This window comes from Stegostoma tigrinum, chromosome 9 (assembly GCF_030684315.1).
Source record: "Stegostoma tigrinum isolate sSteTig4 chromosome 9, sSteTig4.hap1, whole genome shotgun sequence".
Taxonomy (NCBI): domain Eukaryota; kingdom Metazoa; phylum Chordata; class Chondrichthyes; order Orectolobiformes; family Stegostomatidae; genus Stegostoma; species Stegostoma tigrinum.
The window spans coordinates 91173868-91198242 of NC_081362.1; positions in this window are offsets into that span (position 1 = coordinate 91173868).

A 24375-nucleotide genomic window follows, 5' to 3' on the forward strand; every position below is an offset into this window, starting at 1 on the left:
CACAGGACTACCTGCATGCCAAACAGCTTAAGCATCTAGTCATAGATTGAGCTATGTGGTTCCATATGTGGTCAGATCACAGTTCTGCAGTCCTGACACAACCAGCCATGAATGGAGGTATAATAATTAGACAACATACTGGAGGAAGTGGCTCTACAAGTATCTCCATCCTCAACGAAAGGGGGAGTTCATCGCATCAGTGCAAAAAGTAAAACTAAATATTTGCAGCAACCATCAGACAGATATACCAAATGGTAGGACCATCTCGACCTCCTTTAGAGGTCCCCAACATTGCAGATCCCAGTCTTCAGCCAATTCGATTCACTTGTGAATATCAAGAAAATATCAAGATGTGATATTAAGAAAAGACTGAAGGCATTGGCTACCGCGAAGGAAGTTGACAAATTTCTGGCAATAGCACTGAAGACCTGTGCCCCAGAGCTTGTCACTCCACTAGCCAAGCTGTTCCTGTACATTGTCATCTTCCAGAGAAGGTGGAAAATTGCCCACGTATGTCTGTACATAAAAAAAGGACAAATCCAACATAGGCAATTACTGCCCCATCAGACTACACTCGATCATCAGTAAAGGGATGGAAGGGGTCAGTAACAGTGATATCAAGCAGAACCTGCTCAGCAACAACCTGCCGAGTGACACACAGTTTTATCTCAGCTCCATTGACAGCTCCACAGATAGTGAAGCCCAAATCAACACCTGGACAATATCCAGGTTTGGGCCAACAAGGTGTAGAGCTGGATGAACACAGCAGGCCGAGCAGCATCATAGGAGCAGGAAGGCTGACGTTTCGGCCTAGACCCTTAAACATCAGCTCTCGTGCTTCTCTGATGCTGCTTGGCCTGCTGTGTTCATCCAGCTCCACACCTTGTTATCTCAGATCCTCCAGCATCTGCAGCTCCTACAATCCAGGTTTGACTTGACAAGTGGCAGGTAGCAGACATGCCTGCTAAACAAATACCAGTTAATGACCATCTCCAATAAGAAAGAACTTAGCCGTTGATATTTAATGAATTGCCATCACTGAATACCCCGTTAACAATGTTCTGGTGATTGTCATTGACCAAAAAGCTGAATTGTACTAGCCATATAAATATTGTAGCTACAAAAATAGGTCAAAGGCTAGGAATACTGCAGCACACAACTCACCTCCTGACTCACCAAATCCTGTCCACCATCTACAACACACAAGTCAGGAGTGTGATGGAATACTCCCCCTTTGCCTGGATGAGTGCAGCCCCAACAACACACAAGAAGCTTGACACCATCCAGGACAAAGCAGCCACTTGATTGGCACCACATCCACAAGTATCCACTCCCTTCACCACCGACGCTCAGTAGCAGCAGTGTGTACTATCTACAAGATATACTGCAGAAATTCACCAATGGTCCTCAGATAGCACCTTCTAAACCAGTGACCACTTGCATCTAGAATAACAAAGGCAGAAGGTATATGGGAACACCAGCACCTACAAGATCCCCTTCAAGCCACTCACCGTTCTTACTTAGAAATATATCGCCGTTCCTTCACTGTGGCTTGGTCAAAATCCTGGAATTCCCTCCTTAACAGCATGGAATGCAATGGTTCAAGAAAGCAGCTCACCTCCACCTTCTCTAGGACTATTCAGAATGGGTCATAGATGCTGTCCCAGCCAGTGACTCCCCCATCCCAAGACTGAATAATTTAAAAAACCCTTTAAGTTATGTCATGCTTTTCAAGACCACCAGATATCTCAAAGCACTTTTTAGCCAAGGAGACACCTTGAAACGTTATCAATGTCCACTCAAGCAGATGCAAAAGATGCCACATTTCTATTTCCAAGACATTTTTAAAACAGAGATGAGGAGAAGTCTATTCTGTAAGTGTTATGAATCTGTGGAATTCACATCCCCAAAGTGTGAAGGATATGGGGAAATGAGTAAATTTAAGGAGAAGATAGACAGATTTCTAAGTGGTAAAGGGGGGGAATGTATTTTGAAGAGTGGCCAGGAAAGTGGAGTTGAGATTGAGATGAGATCAGCCATGATTGTATCAAATGGCTGAGCAGGCATGAGGGACTGAATGACCTACTCCTGCTCCAAGCTCTTGTGTAAGAGCAGGGATGTTTTCTCTGGTCAATAATTGCCCTCAACTGACGTCCCAAAACAAAATAGATTATCGGGTCATTATCACTGTTTGTGGGATGTTGCTGTGCGCAGATTAATTGCTGTGTTTGCTTGAATTACAATGATGGGAACCCTTCCAAAGTATTTGATTGGCTGTAAAGTCTTTGGTGGTCATGAAAAGTGCTGTACGAAATCTTCCTTCTTTTGTCAACGTATTATTTGCTCTGCGACAAAATATCTTCTCATAGAGTCAAAGAGTCATAGAGCCATACAGCATGGAATGGAACCTTCGGTGCAACCAGTCCATGTTGACCATGTTCCCATATCCCTCCAAACCTCTCCTATTCATGAACTTTGACCATTAGAGGTGAGAAAGAAATCCCAGTCCATGCATACACAACTTCTCAATAAGCGTGTCTGGCTGGTGTGGCTCCTGGCCAGGACTTCTGAACCAAAGCAAGTCGCCCAGGGTTGTCATGAGGTCTGACTGTTCACTTACCTACTGACTAAAGCTGTCAGAACTCAATACTCACCAAATCCCAAACATGCAACCGCGAGGAATGAATGCAAAATACTGTGGATGCTGGAGATCGGAAACGGAAACAAGAAAGTATTGGAGAAACTCAGTCGGACTCACAGCAGAGCATAAACAGAGGTGATTTGATTTTATTTATCATTGCCACGTGTTCTGAGGTACAGTAAAAAGCATTGTCTTATGTGCTTTACAGACAGATCGTGCTGTGCAAGTGCATCAGGGTAACAGAACAGAGTGCAGGATACAGTGTTATTGCAGCTGAGAAGGTGCAGAGAAAGATCAACATTAAAATTAAAGAGGTGCGTTCAAAAGTCTGATGGCAGCAGGGAAGAAGCTGTTCTTGAATTTGTTCATCCATGTATACAAACTTTTAACTTTCCACAAGGTTAACTTTACACAGGAATATAGGAACAGTAGATGAAAGAAGAAACCAAAGAACTGTGCATGCTGGAAATCTAAAACAACAGCAAGAAATTGCTGGAAATATTCAGCAGCTCTGGCAGCATCTGTGAAGAGACAAAGTGAATGTTTCAGGTCCAATGATCCTTCTTCAGAACTAGACATAACCATTTGGCACATCATGACAGATCATGTAGCTCCATGACCATTTTCCTTGTACCAAATGCATTTCCTTTGTATATTCACTAGTGCCTAGGAATAAGGCCATAAGACATAGGAGTAGAAATTAGGCCATTCGGCCCATTGAGTCTTCTCTGCCATTCAATCATAGTTGATAAGTTCCTCAACCCCATTCTCCCACTTTCTCCCAATAACCCTTGATCCCCTTGATAATCAAGAACCTTTCTCTCTCAGTCTCAAATGTACTCAATGGCCTGGTCTCCACAGCCTTCTGTGGCAGTGAATTCCATAGAATCACCAATTCTAATGCTTTCTGTCTCAACCACGCTCGGTGATCAGGTTTCCCCAGCCCTCTGGAGCTCTAAATGAAGAAATTCCTCCTCCTTTCATTCTCCAATAGCTAGCCTCTTATTTTCAGGCTTTGGCCCCTGGTTCCAGATCCCCATCAAAGGGATATGTATTTCCTGTGTCTACCCTGTCGATTTCAGAATCAGCGATTCACTAAATTATTGTGATGCAGAAGGAGGCTGTTCAGTTTAAACTGCTTGCACCAGCCTTATGACCTTTTCTATGACTGAAGTTATTCTCTTTTCTCCAGGTCCCTGCACACTCTTGGTCTCCAAATAATCATCCGAAGTCGCTCTTGAATGCTGCAATTGAACCTAACTCCACCACATTTCCAGGCTATGCATTCCATAGTTCTGAGGAGGGGTCACCGGGCCCAAAACATTAACTCTGATTCTTTTTCTCCACAGATGTTGCCAGACCTACTGAGCTTTTCCAGCAACTTCTGTTTTTGTTCCTAATTTACAGCATCTGAAGTTCATTTGGTTTTTATTCCACTCTAATTACTCACTGGGTAGATAAGGCTTTTTGTATATCATTTTAAATCTATGTTGTCTTGTTCTTGTTGCTTTGTTAAGCTGCAACAACTTCCTCCTATCTATTCTGTCCAATTGTATACGTTTCAATGAGATTGTCTCCCATTTTCCAAAAGCCTAGACCCATTTTCCTCAGCTTCTTCCTTGTCGTACCAGGGATCAGTCTCGTGAACCTCTGCTACACTCCTTCTATGGCAAGTCTATTCTTCCCTTAGGCAAGATGTACCTTTCGTCTCTCAATACTCCAGCTTCAGTCTCATCAAGGCTCAAGTGCAGTATCACACTTCTTCAGAGTACAAAAGTTCCAGAACTTTCTATTTTATGTTTCTGCCCATTTCCTACCATAAGACCATAAGACGATAAGACATAGGAGTGGAAGTAAGGCCATTCGGCCCATCAAGTCCACTCTGCCATTCAAATCATGGCTGATGGGCATTTCAACACCACTTCCCTGCACTCTCCCCGTAGCCCTTGATTCCTTCTGATATCAAGAATTTGTCAATCTCTGCCTTGAAGGCATCCAACGTCCCGGTCTCCACTGCACTCCGTAGCAATGAATTCCGCAAGCCCACCACTCTCTGGCTGAAGAAATGTCATCTCATTTCAGTTTTAAATTTGCCCCCTCTAATTCTAAGGCTGTGCCCACGGGTCCTAGTCCATGGCATTTGTTCAGACAAAATCCGACACTTCAGGCAATGTTGAAAATCCTGTAATTGTTAGTGAGCAGCGGCAAAAACTGTCATGAAGTGTCTAGGCCCTAAACATCAGCTTTTGTGCTTCTAAGATGCTGCTTGGCCTGCTGTGTTCATCCAGCCCGACACTTCGTTATCTCAAATTAACTTGCGGTGTTCTGCAGAGCCGTGGGTACCCCACAGATTCCATTCCTACTTATTAGGTTCATGTATGTACCCTCCGTTCATAATTTCACTGAGGCCTAAGCTACCTCCTTTCAAATATACATAGAACATAGAACATTACAGCACAGTACAGGCCCTTCGGCCCTCGATATTGTGCCAACCTGTCATACCGATCTGAAGCCCATCTAACCTACACTATTCCATGTATGCCCATATGCTTATCATATACGTTGTGGCCCAAGCTGCCTCCAATAATCTAATGGTCTATTGTCTGTTTTCCCATTAGTAGGAGGAGGTGCTGAGATCAGCTGGCAACTCTGCCATGCAATATTTAATTTCCCGCCTGTCCTCTTCATAGAACATAGAACAGTACCACATAATACAGGCCCTTTGGCCCAAGATGTTGTGCTGACCTATTATCCTATTAAGAAATTACCTTGTATACCCTACATTTCACTATCCTCCATGTGTCTGTCCAAGAGTCACTTAAAAATCTCTAAGATATCTGACAGTGGGCTAATGCTTTACACGACTGGAGAAGGGCAATACAGCAACACACAGCTTATATTTATATAACGCCTTTAACCCTGTGAAATCATCTACAGCGCCTAATAAAAGCAAGGTAAAGTTTGTTCACACAAGGCAGAAAAGGGACAGAGGGAATTGCAGATGGGGGTAAGGTGATGTAGGGGTGAGAAGCAGGAACGTAAGCTTTGGCTTGATTCTGCACAGTACTTAGTGATGCTTTGTAAAACTTAACACAGAGGCAAAGGAAGAAATACTAGGGCAAGTGGTAAAAGGTTAATTTGAAGGGGTGGATCTTAAGGGGCATTTTTAAAGAGGGAGGACAGCCAGATGAACACATTGAAGTAGGGATTTCTAGAAATTAGAGCCTTGACTGCTGAAAATGCAAATGTCAATATTGGAAGGCAGAACTGGAGAGATAGAGAGTTCTCCAAGATTTGGTTATACGGCTAGAAGACGTTTCAGAGATATCTGCATCAACACCAAGCTTCAGAATTCTATTCTCCTCATTTATTCTCGTTCATTGGCCGGGCAAGAATTTATTGCCTTGATGTTGGTAGTGGCAGCCTCCATGTAGTGTAAATATTCCCACAATGCTGGGGACAAGCGTTGGGGTGGGGAGTTCTTGCATTGTGACCCAGCAACAATGAAGGAACAGTGACATAATTCCAAGTCAGGATGATGAGTGGCTTTGAATAGGTCTTGCATTTGCTGATGCTCCCATGTATATGCTGCCTTCTGTTCTTCTAAATGGCGCTGGCCATGAGTTTGGAAGAGACTGTTTGGATTGGGCAATAAGTGTTGGCCAAGGCAGAGGCATCCGCATCTCACGAGTGAATAAATAAAAACAAGACTAAAAGTCACATCTTGCTTTTCATGACAACTAGGTACCTCAAAGCTTTTTGTAGCCCAGGAATCTCCTTCAGAAAGGTTAACACTATCCTCAGGGATGCTGGAGGTCTGAAACAAACACAGAGCATGCTGGGAAAACTCTGCAAGTCTGGCAGCATCTGTGAAGGAGGGGCAAGATTTAATGTTTCGAGTCTGGTATGACAGTTCTTCAGAAGATTGTTTCGGGGTGTTTCAGAGTGCTTTTGGGAGATTCCTGAGGTGTTAGGTGATGGGGTGAGTGGGACAGTACTGTGGGTGGGCTCATGCTCAATTCCCAGGTGTCAGGTTTGGGCTCTTGGCCTTAGGCTCCCAATAATTTTGTTTCTAACTTCTTACATTTGACTTCTGAGCGACAAAGAGTAACTCAGTGAGTGAGCATGCTGACTTCTGGGTTACACATGGAAAGGAAGATAATTCTGGTCTACGAGGCAGAAGTGATTGGGGAAGTGATGGCCTAGTGGTATTATCGCTGGACTGTGAATCCAGAGACCCAGCTAACATTCTGGGAACCTGGGTTCCAGTCCTGCCGCAGCAGATCAAGGAATTTGAAATCATTAAATATCTGGCATTAAGAGTCTAATAATGACAATGAAACCATTGTTTCTTGTTGGGAAAAAACCCTTCTGGTTCACTGATGATCTTTAGGGAAGGAAGCTGCCATCCTTACCTGGTCTGATCTACAAGTGACTCCAGACCCACCAGCAATGTGTTTGACTCTTAACTGCCCTTTGGGCAATTAAGGATGGGCAATAAATGCTGTCTTGCCAGCAATACCCTCATCCCCTGAATGACTAAAGGGAAAAAAAAGACCTACCACCAGCAGGTTTTGATCACAAGTTCGTATCTGTGTCAGCTTGAGACACCTGTCTGCAGGTTGAACACCACAACACGGTCAACATCTCTGTTATCATTCGACCATATGGTAAACTGGTTAGCGTAAGATAAAAAAGCTATGTCTTAGTGTAGCACTTTCTAATTCATTTCTCTTAAAAGGATAATTTAGCAAATAGAATTATGGCACATTTTCTTTTCCCTGACTTGAGTGAAAAATTCTGAACTGGTAAATGCCACTGGTACAGCTGACAATAATTCAATGTCCACTGGTGAGACTGTTTAACACAGTTTAATTGAATGCTTGCAGTGAGACAGAGAGCGATGCTTTGAATCTCAGTGCAGTCCTTTGACCTTAAGGGCCGTAGACAGACTTGTGTATCTAGAATACATAATAAGTTCTCAGAGTGCTCAAAAAAGTTGAAACTGATGTATTGGTGTTTCCACATCTTATTTGGCAATAATGGGCCATGGGAACATGGAGAAGATCTCAATGATAAAAGGAAACAGCTATTTTCTCTGTGAATTAGTTTAAAATAACCTAAATGGCCTGTGATTGCTACATTTAACAGTTCAAATGAAGATTGGAGGAAAACTATCATTTGTTACTTGCAGAATATTGTCGCACAGGATAGCAAGAAGATTGCTGGGCACATGACAATAAACATATGGTAATTGAAAGCAATGACAGGAATATCAAGTTAGTTCACCAGCCCCATATAGAGCCATAGAGATGCACAACACGGAAACAGATCCTTCAGTTCAACTCATCCATACCGACTAGGTGTCCCATATAAATCAAGTCCTATTAGCCAACGTTGGGCCTATATCCCTCCAAACACTCTCTGATGAAGGGTCTAGGCCCGAAACGTCGGCTTTTGTGCTCCTGAGATGTTGCTTGGCCTGCTGTGTTCATCCAGCTCCACACTTTGTTATCGCGGATTCTCCAGCATCTGCAGTTCCCATTATCTCTATTCACGTACCCATCCTTTTAAATGTTGTCACTGTACCAGCCTTCACCACTTCCTCTGGCAGCTCATTCCATACACACACTGTGTGAAAAAGTTGCTCCTCAGGTCCATTTTGTATCTTTTCCCTCTCACTTTAAACCTATGCTCTCTAAATATGGACTCCCCCACCCTGAGGAAAAGCCCTTGTCTATTCACCCTATCCATGCCCCTCATGATTTTATAAACCTCGATAAGTCACCCCTCAGCCTCTGATGCTCCAGGGAAAATGGCCCTATCCTATTCAGCCTCTCCCTATAGCTTGAAGCCTCCAATGCCAAACCCTTTTAAGTTGTGCAACATCTTTCCTGTAGCTGGGAGACTCCATATTCCAAAAGTGGCCTAACCAACATCCTATAGCTACAACGTGATCTCCCAACTCCAGTACTCAATGCACTGACCAATAAAGGCAAGCATGCTGAATGCCTTCTTCATTACCCTATCCACCTGTGACTCCATTTTCAAAGAACTATGACCCTGCATTCCAAGGCTTCTTTGTTTGGTGACATTCCCCAGGACCTGACCATTAAGTCCTGCCTTGACTTTCCTTCCCAAAGTGTAGCACCTCACATTTACCTAAATGTTGAAGTAAGCTGCGCTGGTTTGAATGACTCATTCATTTCAGTTTCTTCATGTTCATCTGAAAGATGAGACTTCTGCTTTCTCAAACCAAGACCTTACAGTCAAAAAGAGTTAGGATTGACACTTGAATTATTTTCCCAAATGTCAATGTATTTATCCACTGTTAACAAGATTTGGTCAGGTTTTAGTGAAACGGAGAAGATGCAGAGATCAATTGTAGTGCAGAGTGAAAGCATTTTTCACCAGCGCATGTATTTCATTGAACAACAAGGAGCAATTCAGCCCAACAAAGCCAATACTGGTAAGAATGCTTGACTTGAACCTATACACCTGCATTCTGCATGCAGATGGCCTCAAGGCCCTCCGCTTCTTCCTGTCCCACAGGCCCGACCAGTCCCCCTCCACCGACACCCTCATCCGCCTAGCCAAACTCGTCCTCACCCTCAACAACTTCTCTTTCGATTCCTCCCACTTCCTACAGACTAAGGGGGTGGCCATGGGCACCCGCATGGGCCCCAGCTATGCCTGCCTCTTTGTAGGTTACGTGGAACAGTCCGTCTTCCGCACCTACACAGGCCCCAAACCCCACCTCTTCCTCCGTTACATTGATGACTGTATCAGCACCACCTCTCACTCCCCAGAGGAGCTCAAACAGTTCATCCACTTCACCAACACCTTCCACCCCAACCTTCAGTTCACCTGGGCCATCTCCAGCACATCCCTCACCTTCCTGGATCTCTCAGTCTCCATCTCAGGCAACCAGCTTGTAACTGATGTCCATTTCAAGCCCACCGACTCCCACAGCTACCTAGAATACACCTCCTCCCACCCACCCTCCTGCAAAAATTCCATCCCCTATTCCCAATTCCTTCGCCTCCGCCGCATCTGCTCCCACGATGAGGCATTCCACTCCCGCACATCCCAGATGTCCAAGTTCTTTAAGGACCGCAACTTTCCCCCCACAGTGGTTGAGAACGTCCTTGACCGCGTCTCCGGCATTTCCTGCAACACATCCCTCACACCCCGCCCCCGCCACAACCGCCCAAAGAGGATCCCCCTCGTTCTCACACACCACCACACCAACCTCCGGATACAACGCATCATCCTCCGACACTTCCGCCATCTACAATCCGACCCCACCACCCAAGACATTTTTCCATCCCCACCCCTGTCTACTTTCCGGAGAGACCACTCTCTCCGTGACTCCCTTGTTCGCTCCACACTGCCCTCCAACCCCACCACACCCGGCACCTTCCCCTGCAACCGCAGGAAATGCTACACTTGCCCCCACACCTCCTCCCTCACCCCTATCCCAGGCCCCAAGATGACTTTCCACATTAAGCAGAGGTTCACCTGCACATCTGCCAATGTGGTATACTGCATCCACTGTACCCGGTGTGGCTTCCTCTACATTGGGGAAACCAAGCGGAGGCTTGGGGACCGCTTTGCAGAACACCTCCGCTCGGTTCGCAATAAACAACTGCACCTCCCAGTCGCAAACCATTTCCACTTCCCCTCCCATTCTTTAGATGACATGTCTATCATGGGCCTCCTGCAGTGCCACAATGATGCCACCTGAAGGTTGCAGGAACAGCAACTCATATTCCGCTTGGGAACCCTGCAGCCCAATGGTATCAATGTGGACTTCACCAGTTTCAAAATCTTCCCTTCCCCCACCGCATCCCAAAACCAGCCCAGTTCATCCCCTCCCCCCACTGTACCACACAACCAGCCCAGCTCTTCCCCTCCACCCACTGCATCCCAAAACCAGCCCAGCCTGTCTCTGCCTCCCTAACCTGTTCTACCTCTCACCCATCCATTCCTCCCACCCCAAGCCGCACCTCCATCTCCTACCTACTAACCTCATCCCACCTCCTTGACCTGTCCGTCTTCCCTGGACTGACCTATCCCCTCCCTACCTCCCCACCTATACTCTCCTCTCCACCTATCTTCTTTTCTCCCCATCTTCGGTCCGCCTCCCCCTCTCTCTCTATTTATTCCAGAACCCTCACCCCATCCCCCTCTCTGATGAAGGGTCTAGGCCCGAAACGTCAGCTTTTGTGCTCCTGAGATGCTGCTCGGCCTGCTGTGTTCATCCAGCCTCACATTTTATAATCTTGGATTCTCCAGCATCTGCAGTTCCCATTATCATTGAACCTCCTCCATTTCTTTTTATTCATTAACAGGACGAGGGCGTCGCTGACGAGGCAGCGTTTTTTGCCCAGAGGGCAGTTAAGAGTCAACCACATTGCTGTGGGTCTGGAGTCACATGTAGGCCAGACCAGGTACAGATGGCAGTTTCCTCCCCTTAAAGGTATTAGTGAACCAGATGTGTTTTTCTGACAATCAACAATAGCTTCCAGGCCGGACTTAGATTCTCAATTCCAGGTATTTTATTGAATTCAAATTACACCATCTGCCCATGGCGGGATGTGAACCCAGGTCTCCAGAACTTTATCTGGGTCTCTGGATTAACTGTCCAGCGATAATACCACTGGGCCATCATCTCCCCTCAGGAGCTTTTATTTTCTTGTAGCTTGTATTATATTTTGCTCACATGCTATCACTTTCTCAGTCAGCTTGCTTAGCTTCGTCACTTAGATGGCTTAAGGATGATGCCAACCATTGGTTCAATCCCCATACCAGCTGTGGTAGTTCAGAGAGGGCTCTATCCTTAAATCCCCCATTCTTAATGCACAGTGGTGCCCCTCTATAACCACATGTCTCCTTCTCTCTCTCCCCCCGCCTCTCTAACAGTAACAACCATCTCCACTCCCTCATGGACCATGACTAAATCCTCAGCTACTCCTAATGTAGTGATGATGCCAGATTCGCTGTCTCTGCTTTAGCATCTCAATCATTATCAGATTGTAGCCATGATGTGGAGGTGCCGGTGTTAGACTGGACTGGGCAAAGCCAGAAATCACATGACACCAATAGGTCAATAGGCTTATTTAAAATCACAAGCTTTCACAGCGCTGCTCCTTCGTCAGGTGAAGATACACGGTCACAAGTGTTACTGCAAAGGAATCTCATGTGACGACTTCCTCCAAGCAGCTGGAGAGCTGAGTCCTATCTATCTCCAAAGTAAGAAAATTTACCAGCACCGCACCCCACCCTCAGAACCCCCCACCACCCCCAACACCCTAACCCCACCCCCACTAAAAATTAGATTAAAAGTCTGGCCATAATTTGAGGGCAATGTTTGCTACATGGGAACCAGAAATCTACAAGATTTGCTGATTACTTGGTATTTGTCAATGGCACTGATTCTGTTCAATTGAAGAGAACGATCTGAATTAACTATAAGTGTTTACAAGGACAAACTAGTGAAATATGGGGTCATAGAGTCAGATAGCACAGAAAAGTCCAACTTGTCTGCACTCACCAGACATCCCAATCTGACCTAGCCCCGTTTCCCAGCATTTGGCCCATATCGCTTTAAACCCTTCCTATTCATGTACCCATCCAGATGCCTTTCAAATGTTGTAATTGTATCCACTTCCACTGCTTCTGCTTGCAGCTCGTTCCATACACGCACCAACTTCTGCATGAAAATGTTGCCCCTTAGGTCCCTTTTATATCTTGCCCCTCTCACCTTAAACATATATCCTCTCGTTTTGGACTTGCCCACCTGAGGACAAAGACCCTATCACCCTATCCGAGCCCCTCATGATTTTATAAACCTCTATAAGGTCACCCCTCAGCTTCTGACGCTCCAGGAAACAAAAATCCCCAGCCTACCCAGCCCCTCCCCATAACTCAAACCCGTTAGTGCTGGCAACATTCTTGTGAATTTTTTTCTGCACCCTCTCAAGTTTAGCAATATCCTTCCTACTGAAGGACGATCAGAATTGTGTGCAGTATTCTAAAAGTGGCCCTCACCGATGTCCTGTACAGGCACATGAGGGGATAGAGAAACATACAGAGCCACAATAGATCCTTACAGATGCAGCTTTGTAGAACAATCTCTATTGTCCACCAGCCTCCTGGTTATCTGTGTAACAGTAACCAGCCATTGCACACTCCAGAAACCAGTGCACACCATCTGGACTGACACTGCCAGTGCCGAGCAGAGCTGAAGGAGTGCCACAATGTTGAGGGTGCTATCTTTCAGTTGAGTAATTACAGAAACGTGTGCAGATGCATCATTTTGATAGTTTGTCTTGTGGGGCCCAGTATATTGGAGGAATACTTATCACGGTGTTATAGGCGATGCTCATTGAAATAACCTCAGGCTTGTCATTTCTTTCAATGTGGCTATCTTCAGTCAAATTAAGTCCTTAAAACAGTCAGCACTGAAATTTTCTGACATATCCAAGATTGTTCTTCAATAAAAGATGACTCTGAAGAACACTTTTCCATCATTTACTTTAATGAAGAAAAGTATCACATCACAAGAAAAGACAATAAAAAAAATCCCCCAGGCCATGAGACATTCAATTTTGATTCACCTCAAATGAACTGTCCCTTTGCTCACACTGAAATCTCGTTCCAGTCAAAACGGACTAAGATGCGGCTTACAACTTCCCCTTCCTGTGATTGACAGCAGCACTGGAAGAGATAATTGCTGATCTTCTTTCATGGAGATCTAGTGACTTTCCAACACTGCAATCCACTCCAGCGATGCAATAATGATGTGCAAGTCCAGTATGATTAAATTCCAGTGCACAGCCTCCTGCCATTAACCTACACTCCCTGTGGAGACAATCAGCAATTATGTTGGACACAAAATCAAAATGCTGTGGTTGTTGGAAATCGAAAGCACAGAAATCAGGGCACCCAGTAAGCCTGCATGTCCGGCAGAGAGAACAGACGTAGCCTGGGAGAGTGATGGAGGCAAATTCCATACAAGTCAAAAGAGAGCTGAATATAGAATCATAGAGTCATACAGCATGGAAACAGACCCTTTGGTCCAACCAGTCCATGCTGAACATAATCCCATACTGCCTGCTCCTGGCCCACATCCATCTAAACCTTTCCTATTAGCTCCTTATCCAAATGTCTTTTCAATGTTGTAACTGCACCCACATCCACCACTTCCTCAGAAAGTTCATTCCACAAGTGAACCATCCTCTGTGTGAAAAGAAATGCCCCTCACGTCTTTTTGAAATTTCTCTCCGCTCACCTTAAAGATATGCCTCTTAGTCTTGAAATCCCTCATCCAGGGGAAAAGACACCAGACATTTACCCCATCTATGTCCCTCATGATTTTACAAGCCTCTGTAAGATCATTCCTCCACCTCCTACGCTCCAGTGAAAAGAGTAGCAGCCTATGGTTTTAGAGGATGATGGAGATAGGGCTGGAGATGAATTCATCGAGAGTTCATGAATAAGGATCTCGATTGGCAATGAGATGAGAATCTGGGGTTTGGGGCTTTCCTGCCCAAGATTTAATTTGAGCAAAAGTGGGCCCATAGCAGGGGTTTGGTCCATCACCATCCCACATAATTAAGTACACTTCCCACCTCCATGCCCAGATGATGCCACCAATCAACTCCATTTCTCTACCCAGCCTAACTTGCGGAGTATTTCTAGCATTTTCTGGAGAGATGCCATCACCTGCTTATACCAATATGATCACTGTTACTGCACGAATGGTTAATTCTGGACTTGTGCTATGCTAATAAGGCAGTCTGTCAACACAGAAAGTGATATGATGTCACATGATCTTATCTTTTCTTACCGTTTGATAGCGAAATGAAGCCAAATTGAAATGTGACTTAAATAAAGTTAATGTTTTCTTTCTCACAGCAGGCTCCATAAATAATTCTTCAGCAATGCAATGAGACCGAGAATGTTATAATTGCAGACTCAGTCAGGGAAAGTATTAAAGTGACTGCTTATTATTAATGGATAAAAAAAGGTCTAATTATCTGAGATAACAGGGTGTAGAGATGGATGAACATAGCAGGCCAAGCAGCATCAGAGGAGCAGGAAAGCTGATGTTTCGGGCCTAGACCCTTCTGAAGAAGGTCTATACTTTGTTATCACAGGTTCACCAGCATCTGCAGTTCCTGCTGTCTCTAATTATCTGATCTGGCTCTTGACATCCAGACTTTGTGAGGGTTTCTGCATGAATAGTTTGACTCATTATCACGACCCCATTTTGTGGACAATTGCGGTCTTTAGGAAATCAAATTATTGACTACTGGTCCTTGAACCTGTTTATAAGAACTGCTAATAATACAGAAGGGAAAATGGAGACAAGACACTAATCATAAAATCATACAGTACAGAAAGGACCCTTCAACTCATTGAGCTGTACCACCAAAATTACACCGAGTCTACACTCGTCACACTTTCCAGCATTAGTGTGGAATCAACAAGTGTACCTGGTCAGTTTAATGCGAAGCAACTGCTGCGTAGGCAAATACATCAGCATTTTGCACACAGAAAATACACAACAAGCACCTGAGAAATGGGACTAGCATACCCATGTATGTTGATGCTTGATATGGGAACATATGCCAGGATATTAGAGGCTTTATTTGAACAGTGCCATATAATTCACTTGAGCCAATGAAACAGACAGCCAGGTTTCAGTTGTCGATCTTGTGAAAAGGACATTTTGCAAAAGACGAACTGCTGAGATGAAGGTACCAAGTTGATAAGGTCAGGAATTAGGAGTCACTGTGGGGTGGCACAGTGGGTCAGTGCTGCCTAGCAGCGCCAGAGACCTGGGTTCGATTCCACCCTCGGGCGACTGTCTGTGTGGAGTTTGCACATGCTCCCTGTGCCTGTGTGTGTTTCCTCCTACAGTCTGAAGATGTTCAGGTTAGGGTGGATTGGCTAAAGTGCCCGGGGTGTGTTAGTTAGGTGGATTAGGCATGGAAAATTGCAGGGTTACAGGTTAAGGAGATGCATCCGGGTGGGATGCTGTTCAGAAGGACAGTGTGGGCTTGTTGGGCCAACTGGCCTCTTTCCACACTGTCAGGATTCTATGAAGGATAAAGGGTTGCCCATTTCAGACAGTGATAAGGAGAACTTCTATTCTCTGAGGGCCTTGAGTCACTGGGACTCTCTTCCTTGGAGGGTAATGGGGCAGAGATTTTGAATATTTGTCAAGACAACATTGGGTAGATTCTTAATAAGCAAACTAATTGGGGCAAGCAGAAATGTTGAGTCATCAAATCAATCATAATCTTATTGAATGACAGAGCAGGCTCAAGGGGCTTAGTAGATTCTGCTGCTCCTTATTTGCACATTTGCAATTAAAATCCATCCCTAGTTACCCCGAGGATTTGCGGAGAGCCCTTGAAGCGAAATGAACAAATGAGCCTGGAATAGAGGTCGGCAACTCTGACCCTCAAGCCCCCACCTCTAGCTAAAACTTCACTTTAGTTTGGCACTATATTTATTCTGTACTAACTAAGGACTATTGAAGGTGTGCCCTAAATGAAGATAATGAACCGTTTGGGGTTTAGTGACATTTTGGCAGCTTCAGGTTCACCTTTATTGACACCAGAATTTTTTAAATTTCCAGATTTCATAAAATTGAGTTCAAATTCTCCAAGTGCTTGTGGTGAAATGTGAAATTGCCTTCCCCTGCTTTATTAGCTCAGATTTCTGATTTAACTCTCCCAGAAATGCTATGATTTACCTCATAGCTTCCAGCCATAGCCGGTACTTTGGGTCGACACAGAAGGAGTAGTTTAAATTGTGAGTCTGGCCATCGAAGTAAATATTGAACTGACAGATGCTTCGGCCACACATGAGGGAAGTTTGAAAAAAAAGAGCTGAATTTCCCCCCAGAGACACTCATTTCTGTTGTGTGTGAACTGTGGGCGCTGGAAATCTGGAACACAAACAGAAATTGCGAGAGACTCAACCGTTTTGACAGCACCTGTGGGGAGAAAGCAGACTTAACATTTCATTTTCAGTGGGCCTTCTTCAGAACAGATAGCAGGAGGGAAGAGCTGCTTTGTATGCTGAAGACAGGGGGTGAGGAGCGAGCAGATAGATGGAGACAGGATTTATCAAATGGATGGATCTTAGCCTACTGCAGATGGGCTTCATTTCCAAATATCTTTTTGCCTGCTTCACCCCTTGTCTTCTGCTAATATACCAATTTCTCCTAGAAGCTATCAGCACTGAAGTTGGTCACTGGACTTGAAATGTTAACTCTGCTTTTTCTCCATAGATGTTTTTCTTAGGGATGAAAGACATCTCTCCAGGTTGGATCGTTTAAAAGATCTCAGCCACTTCAATGCTTGCACTGTAGCCTCTGTCAGTCATGGAATGGCTGCCTGGGTCTTCCTTTGAAAAGTAATGGCACCAGTTACAACCAGACAGTAGCTGCAGTGACTATGCATTTTTCCAGGGTGAATGATGTGTGGGGATAATGGTTTACCCACAGAATAATACAAACACAGATTAAGCATTAACTACAGATGTAATTGATGTTTTTGCACTTGGACTGTTTTGCTTTCATGTCTGCAGTGGATTCACAGTGCAAACCTTAATTTAACAATTAAAGTAAAGACAGCATAGAACATAGAATAGTACAGCACAGTACAGGCCCTTCGGCTCACAATGTTGTGCTGACCTATTATCCTACTAAGGGCAGTCTACCCTGCATACCCTTTCTTTTACTATCCTCCATGTGCCTACGCTACAGTGGCTTAAATGTCTCTAAAGTATCTGACTCCACTACCACTGCCGGTAGCGCATTCCACAAGTCCACCACTGTATGTGTGAAGAACCTACCTCTGACATTTGCCCCCATACCTTCCTCCAATCACCTTAAAATTATGCCCACTCGTAATACTCATTTCTGCCCTGGGGAATAGTTTCTGGCTATCCACTCTATCTAAGCCTCTCATCATCTTGTAAACTTCTATCAAATCACCTCTCATCCTTCTTTGCTCCAATGAAAAAAGCCCTAGCTCCCTCAAGCTTTCCTTGTAAGACCTGCCCTCCAGCCCAGGCAGCACCCTGGTTAAACTTAGTTGGGCAAGTGTTAAAGAGTAAAGAAGGTGGGTTCCTTAAATTTCTTCTACCTCATCAAGGCTCATATTGCTTTTGATAATATTGCTTTTGGAATATATTTTGCATATTTTGCAGGAATACAGCATCCAGCGTGTTCTGGGGTTGGATAGACATAACCTTGTGCTTGGGACTTAACTTCTCACTTATTTGTGTGTTGAGCCATTGAATGTACAAACTGGTAATGGTGCAGGGAGAGATGACCAAGGCACCTTGAACCTGGGTGAACAGGGTAGGTAGCTGGCCATCCACACATTACTGTCAGGGATGTGGATCAGCTGTGATTCGCAATTATCTTGGTGCCGAGATGGAGTCTTATGCTTCCGATGGCAAGACTGAATATTCCTGAATATTATAAGACAGAATATTACCTTGGTCTCTGGATTAGCAGTCCTGCAATAATACCACCAGGCCATTGCCTCCCTGGTGAACATAGAGGATACAAAAGCAGGCCAGAGGTTAGGAATTTTTCAGCAAGTAACTCATCTCCCGAATTTCCAAAGTCAGTCCACTATGTACAAGGCACAAATCAGGAGTGTGATGGAATTCTCCCCACTTGCCTGGATGGGTGCAGCTCTAACAAAACCATCTAGGACAAAGCTGCCCACTTGATTGGCACCACATCCACAAGTACCCACTCCCTACACCACCAACTCTCAGTAGCAGCAGTGTGTACTATCTACAAGATGCACTGCAGATATTCACCAAAGATCCTCAGACAGCACCTTCCAAACCCATGACCACTTCCATCTGGAAGGACAATGGCAGAAGGTACATGGGAACACCACACTGTGCAAGTTCCCCTCCAAGCCACTCCCCATCCTGACTTGGAAATATGTCACTGTTCCTTCAGTGTCACTGGGTCCTGGGATTCCCTGCCTAAGGGCATCGTGGATCTGCCTCTAGCAGCTGGACTGCAGCAGTTCAAGAAGGCAGCTCACCATCACGTTTTCAAGGGCAATTAGGGCCAGGCAACAAATGCTGGCCTAGACAGGGATGCAAACATCTCACAATGAATAAAAAAACAAATCTGCATAGGCTATGGGCCCTGACAACATTCCAGCAATAATAGTGAAGACTTGTGCTCCAGATATTGTCACTCCCTTGGTCAAGTTGTTCCAGTACAGTTACAACACTGCTAGCTACCTGATGAGGTATGTCCTCGACACAAAAAAAGTGTTGTACACCCATCTTCATTCGAAACACATTAGATTGTGCCATTTTCTATTGCCTGATGTTCGTTACATGGTCCCAAATAGAATATTGACAAATGGAGGGTTGGCAACTGAGCTGCCAGCAATGGTGACTGAGGGAAAGGAAAAGAAACACACCTGAATGCGGAGAAATGTGTAAAGCAAAAACAAAATGCTTGTCAGCAGACCGAAAACAGATGGTCTAATGAGATGTGTGATGAAGTATTGGAGCTGGAAAGAAATCAAAAAAATGAAAGTTATGTATGAGAAGATGAAATCTTTGGCAGATGTAAAGAAATCGATAAATGGTTGGATTTAAGACAAAAATGATAAAATATTGTTTGAAAGAGAAGCAGGAGAAAAAAGGTTGACAGAAAAACCAAAGAATTGTAAGATTGTCCAAAACAAAGGAAGCTTCAAGATATTGAAACAAGCAATGGATGACTCAGTACAATATCAGTGTGAAGGCCTGTTTCGAAATTGATGAGAACAAGAAAAGCTACAGGTACAGACGAAATAACAATAAATGCCTGTGGAGAAACCGAATTTGAAGTGATCAAAGAAATTTTTGATCAAATGTACACCATAAGATACATGCCTAGTGAGCTGAGACCTCTTTACGCATTAAATTACATTAGGAATCTGAAGCATTGGCGTACAATCATTTTAGGAAGACAAGATTAATGAGTCATCTATTTAACGTGGTTTTGAAAACCAGAAGAGAAAAAAACAATCACTTTTTTTTATGCAGAGATCAATGAAACTCAGTCTGGATTCAAAACTGAAGAGGAACAAGAGAGAGAAAGATTAAGCCAAGAACAAACTTTGATAAGTATCTCCAAACAAATAAGAACATACACCGTAGACTCTGAAAAAGTGCTCAATTTATTACCGGAAGTCAACAGATGTGTACTGAAAAGAAAAGGCAATAAGCATGATGCAGGTATTTTAAGGTGCTCAGTGCTCCATAGGACTCCTGTTTGATATCCCACATGAACCACAATCGCAGAATCCCTACAGTATGGAAGCAGCCTATTCAGCCCATCAAGTCCACACTGATCCTTGGAAGATCACCCCTCCCAGGCCCAACCCCCATGGCTAATCCACTTAAACTGCACATCTTTGGACTGTGGGAGGAAATCAGAGCACCTGGAGGGTACCCACACAGATGTGGAGAGAATGTACAAATTGCACAAAGACAGGTGGCTAAGGCTGGAATTGAACCTAGGTCCCCAGCTCTGTGAGGCAGCAGTACTAACCGCTGTGCCACCCCAGGTCGGGGTGGGGGGTATAGTTGCTGACCTTTGACCACAAAGCCCAGCCTCTTTTCAATGCACCCTGCCAGTCATCATGTCCACTGGCATCATCAGAGATACGTTCTGTTTATCACAATGGTCCAGTTTGCTTCATTCCTATTACTGAGGACTTTATCCCACCATTCCTACTCAGCCACATTACAACCGAATGCTCACGTTGACCTCGGTGAAACCTTGACCATTAACTGGCCAAGATCCCTGTCATTTTCCTACTGTTGAACAGCCATGACAGGAATCAATTTTACACAAACTCAACAAGTAGGAATAACAAATGCGTTGAACTGTGCAGCACAGGAAAGATTCCTTTGCTCCACCATGTCTGTGGTGACCATGATGCCATTCTAAACCAATCCCTTTGGCCTGCTTAGTCTATATCCCTCTGTTTCCTTTCTTAGATTCAGAGAATTGTACAGCTCAGAAAAGGCCCTGTGACCCATCAAGTCTGCACTGACATGCCTGCCAGTAAATGTGAGCTAACCCCAATTTCCTGCACTTGCCTCATTTCACTGTTCAAGTGTCCATCCAAATGCTTCTTGAATCAGATTGCAGCCTGACTTCAGTGCAGATGACAGCTGATTGGTGTAAAAACCAGGAAACCACCCAACCAGAGCATTGTCCCACTCGTGAGTAAGGTTTGAGTGGCCTCTAGTCTGCAAATCATCAAGAGGCAAGGTTTCCACAAGTTAACACAGGGCATCAAGAGAATAATTTGCCAATTGCACGAAGCCTTGTCAGTCGGAAACTCTTCATTGTCTCATGATTGTCCTTCCTTTGATTTTAATTAAAACAAAAGAGCAGGAAACAAAGGGCCCAACCTGCAGGGCTTCGTCCGAGTCCCTCACCGTCCTGACTTAGATCTCTATCGCTGTTCCTTCTCTGTTGCTGTGTCAAATTTGCCATCCTTACCTGGTCTGGTCCACAGCAATGTGGTTGACCCCTAGCTGCCTTCTGGACCACTGAATGGGTAATAAGTACCGATCCAGTCACCAACATTCATAGAATCCCTACAGGGTGGATGCAGGCCATTTGGCCCATCTAGTTTACATCGACCCTCCATACAGCATCCCACCCCTAAACCCACACCCCCTCACTCTATCCCTGTAACCCTGCGTTTCCCCTGGTTAATCCACACATCCCTGAACACTACAGGGCAGTTTAGCATGGCCAATCCACCTAGCCTACACATCTTTAGACTGTGGGAGGAAACCGGAGCACCCGGAGGAAACCCACGCAGACACGGGAAGAATGTACAAACTCCACACAGACAGCTGCCTGAGTGTGGAATCGAACCTGGGCCCCTGGCGCTGTGAGGCAGCAGCGCTAACCATATTCTGTGAACGACTAATAAAAAAAGGACTGAGACTTAGGTGTCAGTGTCAGATTAATGCATTTAGTAAACTCAGCTTCATCGGCCAGCTCAACAAAACATTGTTACAATAGCTTTAGAATTGAAAGTAAAAGTAACCATTGCTTTTTTAAAAAATTCCTTTGGTGATCCTGAAGCTGGACATTCAAGGTAAGTCAATGATATAAAAACTGCAAGATCTGCAGATGCTGCAAATCAGGGCAAAAATAACAGAAGTTGCTGGAAAGGCTCAGCAGGCCTGGCAGCATCTGTGAAGAAAAATCAGAGTTAATGTTTCAGGCCCAGTGACTCTTCCTCAGTTCACCGTACGCGAAACGTTAACTCCGATTTCAGACCTAATTCAGTGACATGTCTCTTTAGCGAAACAGCAGTAACCTGAGGTTTCTGCTGTTTCAAGCAAAAATCCACAGCATCCTGCTGGTCGAGGATGCTGTCAGCGCCCCCTCGCAATGAGATTGTGAGATCTCCAGTTGGCCGGCCTTATCTGTGCCAGCTCAGTGACTGCATGACCTCTGAGACAAAGGGTTCTGACTTGAATCTCAGAGATGGAAGTAAACCAACTCCTCGCTAGTTGCCATCCTGCTCAGGTCAGTGTGAAACAGGCTACTTGAGGACAAACCGGGGAAAAATTAAAACAGTGAGATCTTCATTTCTGCAGCAAAATACCTTTCCCAAACTCGGGGGCTGCCCAGGCTGTTTTGAGGATGAATAGGGAGTCCCTCCCAAGTGTGCTGGATGATATTTAACCCACACCTTCATAGAAACCCTGTAGTGTGGATGCAAGCCATTTGGCCGATAATGTACGCAGAGACAATCTAAAGAGCATACCCCGCTGAGCCATACCCCCTCACCCTATCCCTATAGCCCTGTATTTCCCATGGCTAATCCACCTAACCTACACATCCCTGGGCACTATGGCAATTTAGCATGGCCAACCTACATAACCTGCACATAAATAAACAGGTTATGCAGTCACTAATGCCTTAATGAGGAGAGCCAGTTAGCTCTGTTGACTGGATAGTTGGTTTGTCACGTAGAGTAATGGCAACAGTGATGGTTCAATTCCCGCACAAGCTGAGGGCACTGTGAAGGACTCTCCTTCTCAAACTTACCCCTCTCCTGAGGTAAGGTGGCCCACAGGTTAAGACATCCCCAGTCACCTTTCTGTAATGAGCCAGCAGCCCTATAGTCTGGTGAGACTATGACAACTTTACCTTTCGCTTCAATTATGGGATCTTGCTGTGCACAAGTCAGCTGCCAGGTTTCACGATGGACACAAAGCACATGTGTGGTTTTCTTTCATGCCAGTGATAGGCTGCGCAAGAGGAAATGCCAGTGAAATTATTAAAATGCTTCCTTCCAGAACAATGAAGAAAGTGACAGTCCCTCTTCATGCTTCCCAAAAGTGAATTTGAAAATAGTCAGGCTATTGCAATAAATTTGCCGTGCAATTTGAGGAAATTGAGGATTATCTCTGGAGCTCTGATAAGAAAAGTTGGTAATAGATAAAATTTAGCATTAAAGGTCTGTCAGCAGCCTGAAAATTAATGCACTTCATTCTTTCATTTTTCGATGCGTCCAGACTTGACTATTGTGGATAGGAGTGTTGGGTGTGTTCAACCTTCAACAATTATCTTTCAGCTTTAACTTTGTCAATTGAAGACAGCCCAGTGGATAATCCTCCTGCTAAATTAATCTGCGTAAACAACGTTGATCTCGGAGAAGCATGACCAAAAAGGTTCTTTTCACTTTTCATTTTAAAGTGAGTGTATTTTATTTTGAAACATAGAAGTGCCACAGAGCAGAAGGAGACCATTTGGCCCATCGTGTCTGCACTGGCTCTTCAAGTGAGCATGATGACTGATGACAATCTCCTGCCTTTCCCCTGTATCTGTGCACGTAATTTCTATCCAAATAATCATCCAGTATCCTTTTGAATGCCATCCCTTCTGAGAAGGCTGACTCGCATTTCTTCATCAACTTTCACAAATTCAAGAAATTCCAATGTTCTTTCCTACTAACAAAGTATTTTAGAACATGATAGCCAATTTGAACACAGCAAGCACCCACAACACAATAGCCAAAAATAAAGGGCAGATCAGCTGGTTTAAGTTCCGATAAATGGATGTGTTCTGAGGGAGGATCACTAGACCTGAAATGTTCTCTCCACAGATGCTGACAGAGCTGTTGAGCTTTTCCAGAAACTTCTGTTCTTCTTGCGGGCACAATTTCCTAGCTCTTTTTTGAGAATGTTGGAGAAAATCATTTACATTCAGCAGAGAGGATGAACAGTTTAATGTGTCTAATCAGTTGGGGAATCAAGGGTTTTGGGGGAAAGGCAGGCAAGTGGAGTGGTGGTTATCAGATCAGCAAAGATCTCAATATTGATGGGTCGAATGGCCTATTTCTGCCCCTACATCTTATAGTCTTATGGTCTACTGCACTCCCAACAGCTCAGCACAATGGGATTTAAGATGGGTCCTGAGATCTATCCTTACCATGGCTCATGGAAATGATTCTCACTCCAGACTTCAGGACATCCAGTATTTAATGTAAGCATTGAAAACTGTCTGAGTAGATGTTGGTTGACAGCTGGTTATTGCAGGGAGCGTTAAAAGTCTGAAAGAAAGACACTGGGAGATTGCCTTGTCATGGTATTTAAGTTACAAATAACTCCAAGACATAAATTACTGGAAGTAACAA